Raw genomic sequence first — 14,182 nt, forward strand, 5'->3', positions numbered from 1 at the left:
TTCTTTGCTATTAAAGCTCACACATTTCAATATTAAAAAGGTTTTCCTTCTCTTCTCATAATCCCTCCTCTTGATTCATATTTCCTGAAATTATAACAAGAAACAGCCACTTCATACATGGCAGAAGTATGGAAGTTAAAGACACTGCCATGTGCAGTGTTCAAGTTAAGTGCTACACAGAGATTTGTGTCTCGGTGAAGAAATTATTTTCAACAATGTATTGTTGTTAGAAAGAAGCTGTATCCTCTCTCCTCAAGGAAGAGTTTAGTCATCAGTTACTTCCAAACTGACTTATGGCAGTACCTTAACAAATATTGCCATTAAGTAATCTGCTAAGTCTATAGAGCTCAGCTTTCTTGGGGATTTAAGACACATTAATCAAAACACAGTACACAGGTGCTGAGTGCTTGAAAATATCTGTGTGGTTCCTTCCATTTGTATCAAACTTTTAATCATTTAATGTTTCACAAATAGATGAAGCAGGTAATCAGACTTGCTTTTAAAAGGCTAAAAACTTCAAACAAACTCTAAAGCAATTCAATAATGTTTAGTTTCCAGGTCATTTACCTGTAAAGTACCTGTTGGTTGGTATTTATGTTAAATTAGTAAACCATTTTCAAAAGGATAAATGCACAAGAAAAGGACATTTTAATATAAGTTAAAAATATAGGGCAAAAGACAGTAAGATGTGAAATTTAGCATATTTTTCACAACATTAATTTTTTTATATTGCATTTATGTAATATGTATGTGTGCATATGCGTGTGTAACTTCAGATAGGCATTTGTGCATCATGCAAACAGAAAGAAACCTCCTACAGCATCCCTTTAACTGGCATGAAGCCAGCCTTGCTCATTTTCTGCAGCTGGCATGAAAATAAACTCATTTTCCAGAAGTGACCCCCATTATTTCATTTTTCCTAGCTCCCAACAAGTTGATGAGCTATAATACAAAGCAAAGCAATTAATTGTTATATGGCATCTTTGTTAGAATAGTGGTGGTGATCAGCAGTTGAGGAGGAGGAAATAGTCTTGAGCATGTGGTAAAATAGAGATTTTACAGCAGAAAAAATGAGTAAAATGGCCTCAGATAGAAGCTGCACACTATTTAGTTATGGGTGGAGAAGGGAAGAAAGGTCTCATGTAAACTGAACTAGAAATTTCTCAATGAATTGTGAGAGCTTTTGGGAGATTTTTGGTTTTGCTTTTATATTTGTTTGCTTCTTGCTTTCTGTATCTCCCTTAACTTGAAATACAAGTTTTAGTTTTCTTAAGGATGGACTTCTCTTCTAAGAAGATGTGTTGCTCTACAGTCCTGCTCTGCCACTGAAAAAAACAAAGTAGAGCAGTCAGTCACCCAGTCAATCGAAATTAAATCTCCTATGGGCTGACACCAGACATGACTTCGACTTCTGTCTTCAGGGAAGTTCCATCCAACCAGTAGATTTTTGTTGTATTTCCTATTGAACCTTGTTCCACTCTATATGAGTAATTAAATATTGATTGGAGTTGCTCTTGAAGTTCAGCCTCTCATCCTGTTTCAACATTGCAGACATGGGTTGCTGTCTGTTCTGATGATAACTGATGTCACTCTCTAAAAATGCACAGAAACTTCCAGGAAATTTTAACTTAGGATCTTACAGCAGCAGAGTCTTACCTAATTCTAGTTCTGAACTGCAGACATTTCATGGAAGGCCAAACCAGGAAGATCCGCAATAAAAGATAAGGCGGTATAAAATGAGGCCATTACTACATAGTCATTGGAAGCAGAGATTACAACTCTACTGTAGACTACTGTAGAAGTTGGGAAAGATGATGAGAGGGATTTTTATAGCAATGAATGACTAACAAGACAGACAATGCTTCCTAGACAGAAGGTAAGAGTAGGAGATCATTAAAGTAAAAAAAATATTGCAGGTAACACATTTTGTCACCTGACATTTGTTAACATGACGAGATGAGTAGCAAGATGTACTGCTATTGAGTAAGGATGAAAGAGGCAAATGTGATCTGGATGATCTTCTAATTCCACGGAAATGACTATGGATTAAGTCTACTATCTGGGTTACTTTAGAGGACAAAGTAGAAAGGAGAAGAGCCTGGGTAAGCAGGAATGTAATTTGAGACATTCTCTTTGGCAGCAGAATAACTAACAGAATAACTAACACAGCCAGGTTAAAATAAATTTATTTTAATGAGTTATTTTTAATTCTTGTCAGTTCATCACATTCCCTTGCTACTGGATGCACAGCTGAAGGGTATAAATGGTGCGGCAACATTAAACCAGGGACCAGAAGGATGAGAGGGGAGAGTTAGGCTGTCTAAAATGGTGCTGTTATCAAGACCACTGTTCATTGGACTATAACTTTCCTGAGTGCTGTGATGCAGTCCACATTTCTTTCCATGATCAAACAGCTAGAAGTGGTTCCCTCCCTGTACCTACACACAGAGACATAGGATCAGTTCGGAGTGGAAAAGTCACATGATGGGAACTCAGGGTCCAAATATCTCTCCAGTTAAAAACATTTATCTTACTGATTAACTGTAAGTCTTTGGAAGCTTATCAAAAGCTCTTAATACAAATTATATATCAACATTTCTCTTGGTACTTGCATAAGGAGTTATCTTAACCAGTAGTGATTTTATTTATCTGAAGCCCTTTCTTTGTCTACAGGATGAGCAAAGCTTTTGAATAACTGTATCTTGTACCCGGACTGGAGAGACCTTACTGCAGGCATAAAGGAAGCAGTCTGGAGTCCACCTGCACGTGAGGTTCCAATTATCTGAGATAGTTGAATTGTAGCAGGTAGGTACATCTGCCTTCTACAAGGCCATATAAGAATGAGGTTTTTCCTCTTTTCATGCTCTGTCTTTTGATACACCTGGCAAACAACAACTGTGAACCATAAACCACTTGAATGGTATGCATACTTGTTACCCATAAGTGACAACGTTTTCTGTCTTGCTGATGACTGTTTGAACTAATCCACCTCACTGCAGAGACATGCAAGTTTGTGAGAAATGTAAACTCTTTGGTATTGTTGTGTGAATGTAAGAATGACAGTCACTATGTGAAAGTGAATCAATGAAGAAGTACCACAGCAGCAACAAACAAATAATGCTTATTTGGTCCTTTCTCTTGGGAACTACCTTTCCAAAGAAGTACAATAAATATCTTGGGTGATAGGAACAAATGGAAAGAATGATCTTTTGATTAGTCTTTGAGGGAAAACAGTTGTTTCCTCCTATGACAGACGACAGTAGGAGTCTTGAGAGAGAAAGGAAGGGATATAAAGTTATGCATAAACAAAATGCTGATGGAGGAGCAGTGATGCAGCCTTTTCCCTTCACATGGCATACAAGAAGGAGGAAAGATGTACAGTGCCTCTCTATCAGTAAATCCACTTATGAGAGAAGCACGGAAAGCATTATTCAGCTGAAAATCCACAACAAGAACTAAGTTAAAGGTTACACAATGAGATGGCATCAGTAATATCGACTGTGACCTTCTGCTTTAAGAGAGAAAGCAAGAAAGCCTGATATAATTGGAGGAGTAATGTCTATAAAAAGTTTATTAAATTTTATTAGTATTCCGATGCTATTTCAGAACACAGCATGTTAGATAGCAGGACTTCTACCACACTACTAAGACAGACAATTTATCTTAAGGCTTTCCTCTTGCAAACAATTACTAAGGAGAATACATGTGACTAGTCCCTATAGAGTTAATTCACAGTCTTGTGAAGGGAGTCATAAGAACAAGTTACCCAGATGTACGGAATTTGTAGGTCAGAAAAAACATAGAAGGAGATCATGACAAGGTAATGGTAAGTGTAGAAGAAGGAACACACATAAAGTACATGATATTTGTGAAAATACTGCATGAAGTCTGAGGGCGACATTCTATATAAGAGAAAAAAAATAGAAGGTCTTAAATTCTTTGCATGGTTTTCAAATATCCACCGATACTCAAAAGGTCTTCCATGTTATTGAAGAACTTTTCTAGACTAGTAAAGACTTCACAACTCTCAGACTTATTCTTATGAAGGTATATTTATAAACAGGAAACAATCAAAATAAATTACGTTAAACCATCCATAGTAATTCTTGTTTCATGTTTTCTGCAAAATACAGTTCATGTTGACCATAGACTGGGTAGCAGTGGGAAACTGTTTCAACACATTGCACACATCTTTGATCTTGTTAGTGATAAAGCCATCCTAACTTCAAGTGACAAAAATCACAAGAAGGGAAACGTAAGGAAAACTTCAGCCTGTCAGTGAGATGGCTGGCCTACATTTATTCTACTGAATATCCTTTCATTTGTTATCAGCCTGAGATTTGTCAATGGGTCAGATCACTGATCTATCAAATCTGTAACATTTTGCCTGTTGGAACAGCTAATACCCCATAAACTGTTAAAAGTAGCCAAACCAAAACCTATTAATTTAATTAGTAGTGCTTGCTGTACTGATTCTCTTTAATGTTTCTTCTGATCTTCTTGTCACATGTAGGTTCGTATTTTGTTCTGATGTCTGGTGTAAATCAAACCTAAGTCCATTTCAGTAAAGAATGATACAAAAGAGATCAGTGTTTTGTGCTGAGACAGACAGGCTGACTGTCTCAGCTGACATAAACTGGTGTAGTTGCAGGAGGGCTAAGCTATTTTACCCCAAATGAGAATCTCTTTATTGTGTCTCTCAGAATAAGCTTTTATTGTACCAAGCCCAAGAGGAGGAAGGGAGAGAAAAATGATGGAAAGGAGGAGACCAAAAGGTACGCAGGGCAGAAGTACACAAAACCCTCTTCCCCTATCACTGATTACAAATTATTATACAAGCTGAGCCCCATATTGTATACTTCATTTACAGTAATTGTACAACAGCTGTATAATAGGTGTAGTTTAAGGTATGAGTGTTGCTCAGAGTGTAGCTTAAATGTCCACAGTGAGATGCGAATATGAATATGAATGGTCCTGACTGCATAGTAATTGGTGGTATTATGGGAGTGAATGGAAAAGCTACATATGGATGAATGGGTGGGGCTAGGGAAGGGCGCAGCACGAGAGACTAATGGTAGATTTTATTTTCTCACATAGATGGCTTTTCCTTTAAATAATTAGCCAGAGGCAGTAGAAGCAAATGAAAAGAAAGAGAAGGAGACCAGTTTGGCACACTGAAGCTCTATACTCATTATATTAAATCATTCCAATTTCCCTCTCTTCACCCCACCTACCTACCTATTGATCCATCCACATTAAACATGTAACAAGTTCCAACCTGTGTGGGGAAAAAAAGGTGGTTGAGAATGAGAAAGTGTTAAAACAAAAGCATGGTTGTACAATATGCAATAGAACTCAAAAAAAACATAAAAACCTAGAATGGAATAATTCTTTTACGCGTATATTCCTGGTTTATGTGTGTTGCTGTTAGGGTGTTAAAAATGGCATGTGTATGCTGCTGTGAGGGAATGATGAGCTTGGAGTCAGAGCTAAGAACAAATTTAAGTGGTATTTGTCCAGTTTTCATATTTTGTTACCATAAAATTTGGAAAGCATTTTTCTGGGTTTGTTTGGGTTTTTTTTCCTGTCCTTTATTCTTTATTATCTTTGTGAATTCAAGTGCATGGAAATATGTCCCTTTGATTTAGCTAGATATGTAGTTATCAGGCAAATTATGAAATTTTGATTACTTGGATGATTTGAACAATTTATTGCTATATGCAAAATTCTCCAAGTGCAAAGCAAGAGTTATACTTCAGGACAGGAAAAAGACTTAAAAAGCCTTGTGAATTATTTCGCGGTATCACAGATAGCCACTTATATTTACAGTTCATACGAACTCAGAGGCTGATCCTGCAGATGTTAACACTTCAGAAAACTTGAATTCAGTGTGATTTGCTCACCCAGTACATGTACTTGTGTCCACAACTGTTTGGAGGTTCTCCCTCCAACCTAACTGTATGAATCTGATTTTGTATTACAGGTTGTAGTGCAAACCTGTATAGTAAGAAGTAGTGAATTATAAAACAATTAAAACTGATTGTATATTACACTAAGACAGAAAATATATTTTGTGTTAAAAATGTGACAAATTGGTGTGATGTGTATCACTGATCCTCCAGATCTGTGTCATTTTGATGCTCATATTTTGTTTTGCAAAACACAATTTCCTAAAGAAGATATTAAAACAAGAAAGCCTAGTATTGCATCATGCTACCTATTTATAAATTCTAAGGAATAAACACAGCAAAAATTAATTACAATGATTCGTGTTCTTGAAAATGACAGTACATGACAAGAAAGAAGGGTCACTATTGCTCACTTCTTTTTTAAGATAATCTTTGTTTACCTAGTTCCCAAGTGTTAAGAGCCTGTATGGTACATTTGCATAGGATAACTAACATATACCACACCATTTTCACGTCTGCAAGTACACGTGAGTAACCGTAATTACACGTGACACCAATTACTCTATTACTTTGTATTAAATTATAATGGAAAATTCCACTAGAGAATTGAAGCCTAATTGCATCTTAATTTGCATATTTTTGCATATTAATTACATCTCAGATGAATAATAAATTTCAGCAGATTTTTAATTTATGCATAGACACAAAAACAAGTGGAGAAATAATTTACAAAAAAATACCAGCAACTATTACTTAGGGCATTCAACTAATTTTGCTTAGTTTAGCAAAACAAAACTTGGTTTGTTTAATATAGCATCTTTAGGCTGATTGCTGTTTATTGCACAATATGTCAGTTTTGAAGCACAGAGAGAAGCTGAGTCTTTTTAATAGAAAAAATAAATGTTAATTCAGAGTATTTTAAGTTGAAGGATTTTACATTTTTGAAAAAAATATTTGGAGGACAGTGCTATTTAATTAATTTGAGAATGGGCTTAATTGTGATAGTTTTTTTACTTATAAGGCATCTTATTTCATTGTATCTTTTAATGAAAGAATAAAAAATAGAATATAAAAAAACTTGATGAGGAGGTTTCTCTATTAATCAAATGTGGAATGTTTTCTTGTTTAAAGACAGCGGCTAAGCAACTGCAATTTGGACGACTATTAGTCTCAAACAAAGGGCAAAATTAAGGCCAGGAAATATGTGGCATTTTAAAATCAACATATACTTATATAATTCTGGAGGTATTCTGTTAATTTCAGAGTCATTTTATGTACCAGAAAAATAGCTGCATAATCAAAATACACAAAATACGTAACTTAAACCTGCAAAGCTTTTCTTAACTTTAAAGGCAAGATTATATGAGCTAGCCCCACTAAATTCAACTGGACTACTCTCTTAGACAAAATTAAGAAGGCAGGGAAGAGTAGAATCTATAACACTGTTTCCTCTTTTTTGCTTACCAATTCTCATATCTGTGTGAGTAAAAAAAATTATATTTTATATGTTTCTGTATAACTTATTTAACAAAAAAATTTAACAGTACAAATTTCACAAAAAGAATTTGCTTACATGAATTTCAGCCACATTATTAATCCACTCACTGCTTTTCAACCTAGTCTGTAAAACTGAAGTCCCTTCACACTGTCAATTCATCCCAAACCCTAATCTGGTATGATGCCTTTTGTACCTGCTGCCACAGTCAATCTGAGACTGCCTGCATGAAGAATAATACTATTGACCATTTGCCAAATTGTACAAAAGTAATGGATGTCAATGTTCTAATAAATCAGGAGACTGCCAAGATGAATATTTGTCTTCTCCTTTCCTCCAAAAAAAACCCCCAAAACCCACTGCAAAAACAGCAAGCCCTAAAGAAGCATATATTTTCCAACTTGTTTTGTAGTTCTGGCACTGTAGGGGTTGGGCAGAATACAGAAGGAGACTGTGTAATCTCCAAGAGTCCATTCTATGTATCTTCTGGCGCAGTAGTCTGGATTGTGCCAGCTGCAATGGTCTGGGAGATTGTAAAAAAGAATACTTCACAGCATATGTTTACATTGTTCTGGTTACAGATCATTATTTTCACTTGTCAAGCAGGAATCTGATGAATACCAAGATATTCTTTTAATTTTACAGTGACACTTTTTATAATTAATATATCCCTAGGAAAAGTTTTCTTTTTCCTTAAAAAACACTGAATGTAGCAAGTGCGTCCTTGTTATGATGTCTATTGCTATCATGTCTCTGGTTTCCAGTATCAGGTGTCTGTCTTTTGGTTCCATCCGCATAGCACACCAAATCCCATTAGTAGCACCATCTTTAGTACCCTTCTTGTTAAAAGTTAAAACAGTTCAGCTTTCAAAAATAACATTCTAATGAGGATCGAGATTGTCCTTTTACGTTCTGAACACCCCATTTGGCAGGGTTCAGATAAGCAGAGGGAAATTGCACTGAGAGAATTGGAGTGGGGATATGAATCTTCAACTGTTAAACAATGGTTCCCTCTCATGGACGTTGCAAGCTACTGCAGTTAGTGAAATATGTCTGGCGAGTCACAGATTTAAAAAAAAAAAAAAGTATTTTGTTTCTTCCATGGGCCAAACGAGATATTTGCTTAGAGAGGGAAGAAGCAACACCCACCATTATCCAAATCTGTGGCAAATGCAGCTAGGAGTGCAAGGTCTTTTCTACAACACTTTGCAAGGGGATGCATTTTTCTATTTGCTGTAAGATATTTAAACTGTGAGAATAGACAGTTTATAATAGTATTGTGTGTTGTTTATTCAGTCCTTACCATAACTGAAAAATTTAGTATTTCATCTCAGTAAAGTTCAAGATAGTGTAAATAACTTGATCAAATGAGATTATAATGGATCGTCTGTTTTGTAGTTATACTTAACATCAGCCTTTCGTATCTTGAGATTGTGTTTGATCCTGCAAGACAGAGAAGCCTGACTCTCCTTTTGGGATTTGGAAATGGAAAGTAATCCTTGTAATCTGCATGGGTTTGAGAATTCTATTCCCACAGCACCTTCCGTCTCCCTTGAATGCCCACTGCCATATTTTAGGCAGTACATTCACTTCATATTTCAAAAGCTTATCTAATTTTCCTTAAATTGGTGTTTTTTAGTTCTTATACTGCCTAATTCTGTGTCATCAGGTTGCTTTCTCCCGCTCCAGTAACAGTACCACACAGGACATTACACAGAAAGGAGAAGAGAACTTATCAGTTTGTTTTCTGTATCTACTTGTCCTAACTAAATGCCTTTTAATCCTCTGCAAATCTATTTGGGTTCTGAATGTTAACATTCTCCTGCTTTGTTTTGGAAATCAAGAGTATATTGAATCCGGACTCTTGAAGAGATGCATTTCAAAAGCCCTATGTTATCTGTCTTTTATAAAGCACAGTTCGATCAACCAATTAGTTAATTCATATACAAAAACTAAGGACAGGTGAAAAGTGGCATTTTTCCTGGATATGATTTTCAGTATTTGACCTACAACAACATAACCAGGATATGCTATCCTTACATTCCAAATTTATCTTAGTACAAGGCATTCTTGCAAATGTCAGTAAAAATAAGTCTTAATTTCAGAATTACAAAAGACATAATGAAATTTTTAGAACTAGGCTGAAACCAGAATTTTTTTACCTATTGATTTATTTTGACATCTAAAAATACCTTGTAAAGATTTTGTAAAGATCCAATGTAGCTATCAAAATTAATTTAACACTGCTTGCAAGGGGGGATTCCATTATGGCATATGTTAGAATATTTTTGTTAAATTTCCAAAATGTAAGACATTTGCAGGGGAAAAAAAAGTGTAATATTTTAACATAAATTTCAAAATTAAGGGGTATAATTGTAAAATCAGTCACTCAAAGGCTTTTGACATTTGTAATACAATGTCTTTACTGAATCCATGTAATGTTTGTAAAAACAAAGTGTTTTTTGTACAAGCATGTACAAAAGAAGAAAATAATAGTGCAAAAGATGTAATTCTTTAAGTCATACCATGGGGCAGTGTGCAGGCACAAGATACTGACACAAAGGCTTGAAGAATAATTTCTACTGTTTGTCTATAAAGCATGTAAGAAGGTGTGTCGATGTTTCTCTAAACTGCTTTATCCTTGTTCTGATTAACTCAAAATTAGAAGTTAATTCTTGGCTTCATTTCAGAAGGTGAGTTCTAAGTATCAGTTCCCACATTTATATGATGTGGATGCCTAACTACAGGGAAATGAGTTAGAATAACAGCTCATTTCACACAGAAGTATCATACATATAACTGAATCCTCATTTCCCTCCTTTTTAGCTCTAATTACCCCATTTCGCTATACTATGTACGTGTAATACTAGAGATAAATAGGCTTCTTTGAGGCTGTAATGGTAATTTTTGTCATCCCTGTCCACTTCCAGGAGCATCATGTCTGTTTCCACTAGCAACAGAAGATGAAAAAGATGAATTGCAAATCTGATGCAGCCATGCCTTGTGTAGGCATGATCTTACCCAAGTGACCAAGCTTGAGTGACCCAACTGAGTTTTGAAATTTAGCATTTGCCTGATATGTCTCAAATTTAGGGTGTTGCTGTGGTTTCCCCAACTTCTATATGTTAGATCCTAGAAATTTGGGTGTTTTGTGAGATTTCTCATGTGCAATGCAACATTGTTGAAGAGTAAACTGTATTTACAACACAAAACATAAATCTGTCATCTCTGGAGTCACAAAACTAGAACAGCCAAGTGTGATCTATACAGTCAGGGACTGGCTACTAAGCCTTGAAGCAAAGCAGGCCTAGGTCTTGAATCCCCGAGAAGGGCAGTAGTACCCTAGAAAACTGAGCTACCTTTGTCTGGCTAGAGTGAGTTAGATTAGGACCTGTGAGTTGATGTCTGTAGGGTGGACTTTGCTACAGAATCTCCTCTACTCCATAGCAACAATGAATCTGCAGCTTTGACTACACAGAACTCTCCCCATCCTGTTTGGACCACCTAGGCCTTTATTCGTGTGTTTATTTTTCCACAGCTGAGCATCCTGAGTTTGAGTTATTATTGATCTGTCATCTTTGGGATCATCACTGCAGAGATGCCCAGTGGTGGGTCTGGTGTGAATAATACAGCAACTACGTTTACATGTTTATCCAGGTGCAGGGAAATGCAGGAAACTTCTAGTTAAACATCTAGTTAAACATAAGACAGAAAATACTATAGAGATTTTGGGTAATCTTCTGCTTTAATTTATTGCTGTGGGGTGTTTTATTTTCAGATGTATTTAAAACAGGTTTTTTGTTTGTTATATAATTCTGGAAAGCTTGGAAGTAGAAACAGAAAGAGATGCTAGATTAAAACTGACCCATTTCTCTCCTTTGCAAGCAGATATAAAGAATCAAATCCATGAGCTGAGCTGATTGCTGTAGAAGTCATGTGATTTTCTTTTACACTTTTTCACTTATTTACTTGCAAAGGAGAATATAGTAAAAAACAACACTTCCGTCCCATTTAGTTAGAGGGAGAATGCTCAACATGCAAGGTACAAAGATATGAGTATCCTCAGGTAAGTGGAGGTTACTTCAGTCTTCAGAGACCTTGGGTCTACTCTTCTCCTTAAATTAGACTTTCATTCCTTATTCATAAGATTGCCATTTTCCATCCCCAGTTCTGCTTTCAAACCTCTCCTTTGAAAAGGCAAGATTTGCTGAGTCAGTCACTTTAACTGAAGTGGCTCAGTATTCTACTTTTCCCTGTAGTTTTTTTCTTAATGTGCAGCACCCATGAATGTTAATCAGGACAGGAAGGTATTGGGAAAACCCTAGCCTTCCTTTAAATCAGCAAACTATTAGCTGCAGAAGAAATACCACAGTGTGATTTATAGCTGCCAAAACATTTTTGGGTTACTAAGCTGCTTACCGTGTTCTTTGTCTCCTATCTGGTATATAAAAAGACTGTTTAAAAACTGTGTGAAAATTTTCAAAAACACCTTTAAAAGATTCCATTACTTAAAGTGATTTAGATAATTGTGTTCAATGGTAGCCATTATTTAAAAATATAATTAGTTGCTGAACTCAGAGAAGGAGGGAAATTTCTGCAGGTGTTTCTCATTATTTGCTATGCATACAAAATATCTGCATAAATTACCATTATTATTTCAATGTATACTAAGAGACAATAAAACATTAGCAAGCAAAGAAAAATGTTATTGACCCACAATCTGTGTTAGCAGCAGAGTTTTGGCCTTCAGTGTTTTTGAGGCACATGTGCAACAGCATTCAAGATTGAAATTACAATTTTGCACCTGTAACAACATTAAATACCCAACAAAATCCAAGAAGGACATTGAAAATGCAAAGACATTAGGAGAAAGACAGTAGCACATGCCTGTGAGGGTGGGCTACACAAAAGTATTGATAGGCAGAGCTTCATATTCTATATTAAGGCTTCACGTGAAGGAAGTCATGGTTCTTATCCTTTCCATAAGGATCTGAACCTCCAAGAATCTCTTTTGTAATATATTGATACTGCTAAAGAACGATTTGTACGTGAAGTACAGAGACCAGTTAGGGCCTTCTGACTTTTAGCTCTGGTTCTGAGAAAGAGATGCTCTGCCACTTTGGGAAAGTTTCTAAATCTTATTCTGTGAAATAGGGCAATAGTAATAGTAAGAGGTTAATAAAAAGCAGAAAAAATCAAGTTATCTACTAGATGGATCGTTTCAAATATTTTTTATGAATACAAGTGAGAGAAAAATTCAGACAACCTTGAATTTCATAGAAATTCATGCACTTTTAGAAACTCGAGCTTACTTGAGTTATTCACTGCATTATACCTTGGGTTTACAGTGAGCTCTTGTAAAAATAAACTTTCATTAGTTTACTAGAAAGTTAATGTAAAAAGCAGCACTCACTCATTGTAATGAAAGTTCTATCTTTCTTATCTGATGATGTTTTATTTTCATCCTTTTGTTTCTAGAAATTTATCCAATAAAGGGGAAATGATAATAATACGAAGTCAATACATACTCATGAATAGTAAATAATTTATCTCTTATCGATTATGAATGTTTTGCATCTTATCACAGTCAGAGGTATTCAAAATACCCTACCAGGTAGAAAGAACTGCCTTGGCGGAAGGAATAAGATTTCCCGCAGTACATATTCAGGATGGAATGGTCTTCACATCAAGACTTTTTAACACTTCAAAGTTCATAAACTGATGATGAAGTTATGCTCTGAAGTGTTTATGCTGTAAGTAGATTTTGCATTTTACAATGCAGTCCTGTGATATTTCATTACAATAAGGAAGATGCAGTCTAGCTGAGACACAAACCCATGAAAGATCTGGAAGCACGAAGGATTGCAACTAGAACTCCTAACAGAAAATATCAACGTGCTTTTCAAATATACATCTGCTAGTTTTTACAAAAGAACAGAAACTTTTGGGTTAGTTTAACAAACCCCCTCCCCCTTTTTTTTGAATTTTCCAAAACCTCGTGTTAATTGACCTGCATTTCCTATTAAAAGAATGTGATATGTGTAAATGCAAGATAATATAGTGAGAATGAAAGACTTCAGGAAGACTGAAATGATGCAGTGGCAATCTGCATAGGAATAAATTTCAGTCTGCTCCTTTCCTTATTCCTGGGAAAATGCATCTAAAAATGTAACATTTGCAAAATTTAAGTGAAGGAAAAGCAAGATTTCCAGCACACATGGCAAGTATAAGGATATACTGTATATAGGTGTGTGGCAAGAAGGGCCATGCTATGTGACAAAGACCGTTCATTTAGAAAGCATAATGTCTCTAATTTATGTAGAAAACAGCTCCATTTAAAGTATTGCATTTATAAAACTATTCTGCCTCTTAAAAAATCCTGTAACTTAAAAATCCATGTGGTATACTAATACTTTCAACAGTTCAAGAGAATAGCTGGATACTAGTCTTGAAATTTATAAGGGCTGTGAACTTCATAATTTTGGTGGTATATCATAGTAAAACGAAGGAACAGACTTATTCATTCTTTCTTCTGAGATTAAATGTAATTGGTTTAAAGAGATAATCATTCTTTTGTTTGAGTTTTATGCATTTCTTATGAAGAGCTAACACATTTTTCTGCAGTCTGACAAAGTGTACAGTCTTTTATCCTCATTTCCCAGTGGATAAATACTTTGTTAATTAATAAAGTATTATACTAGCACTTAGTGTCTGCATTTAACTGTGGAAGGGTTTTATTCAGATTATGTTACTAGATTGTCCGCTTTATTTTTGCATT

Source organism: Neopelma chrysocephalum, unplaced genomic scaffold (assembly GCF_003984885.1).
Source record: "Neopelma chrysocephalum unplaced genomic scaffold, ASM398488v2 Primary Assembly neopelma1_26, whole genome shotgun sequence".
NCBI lineage: Eukaryota > Metazoa > Chordata > Aves > Passeriformes > Pipridae > Neopelma > Neopelma chrysocephalum.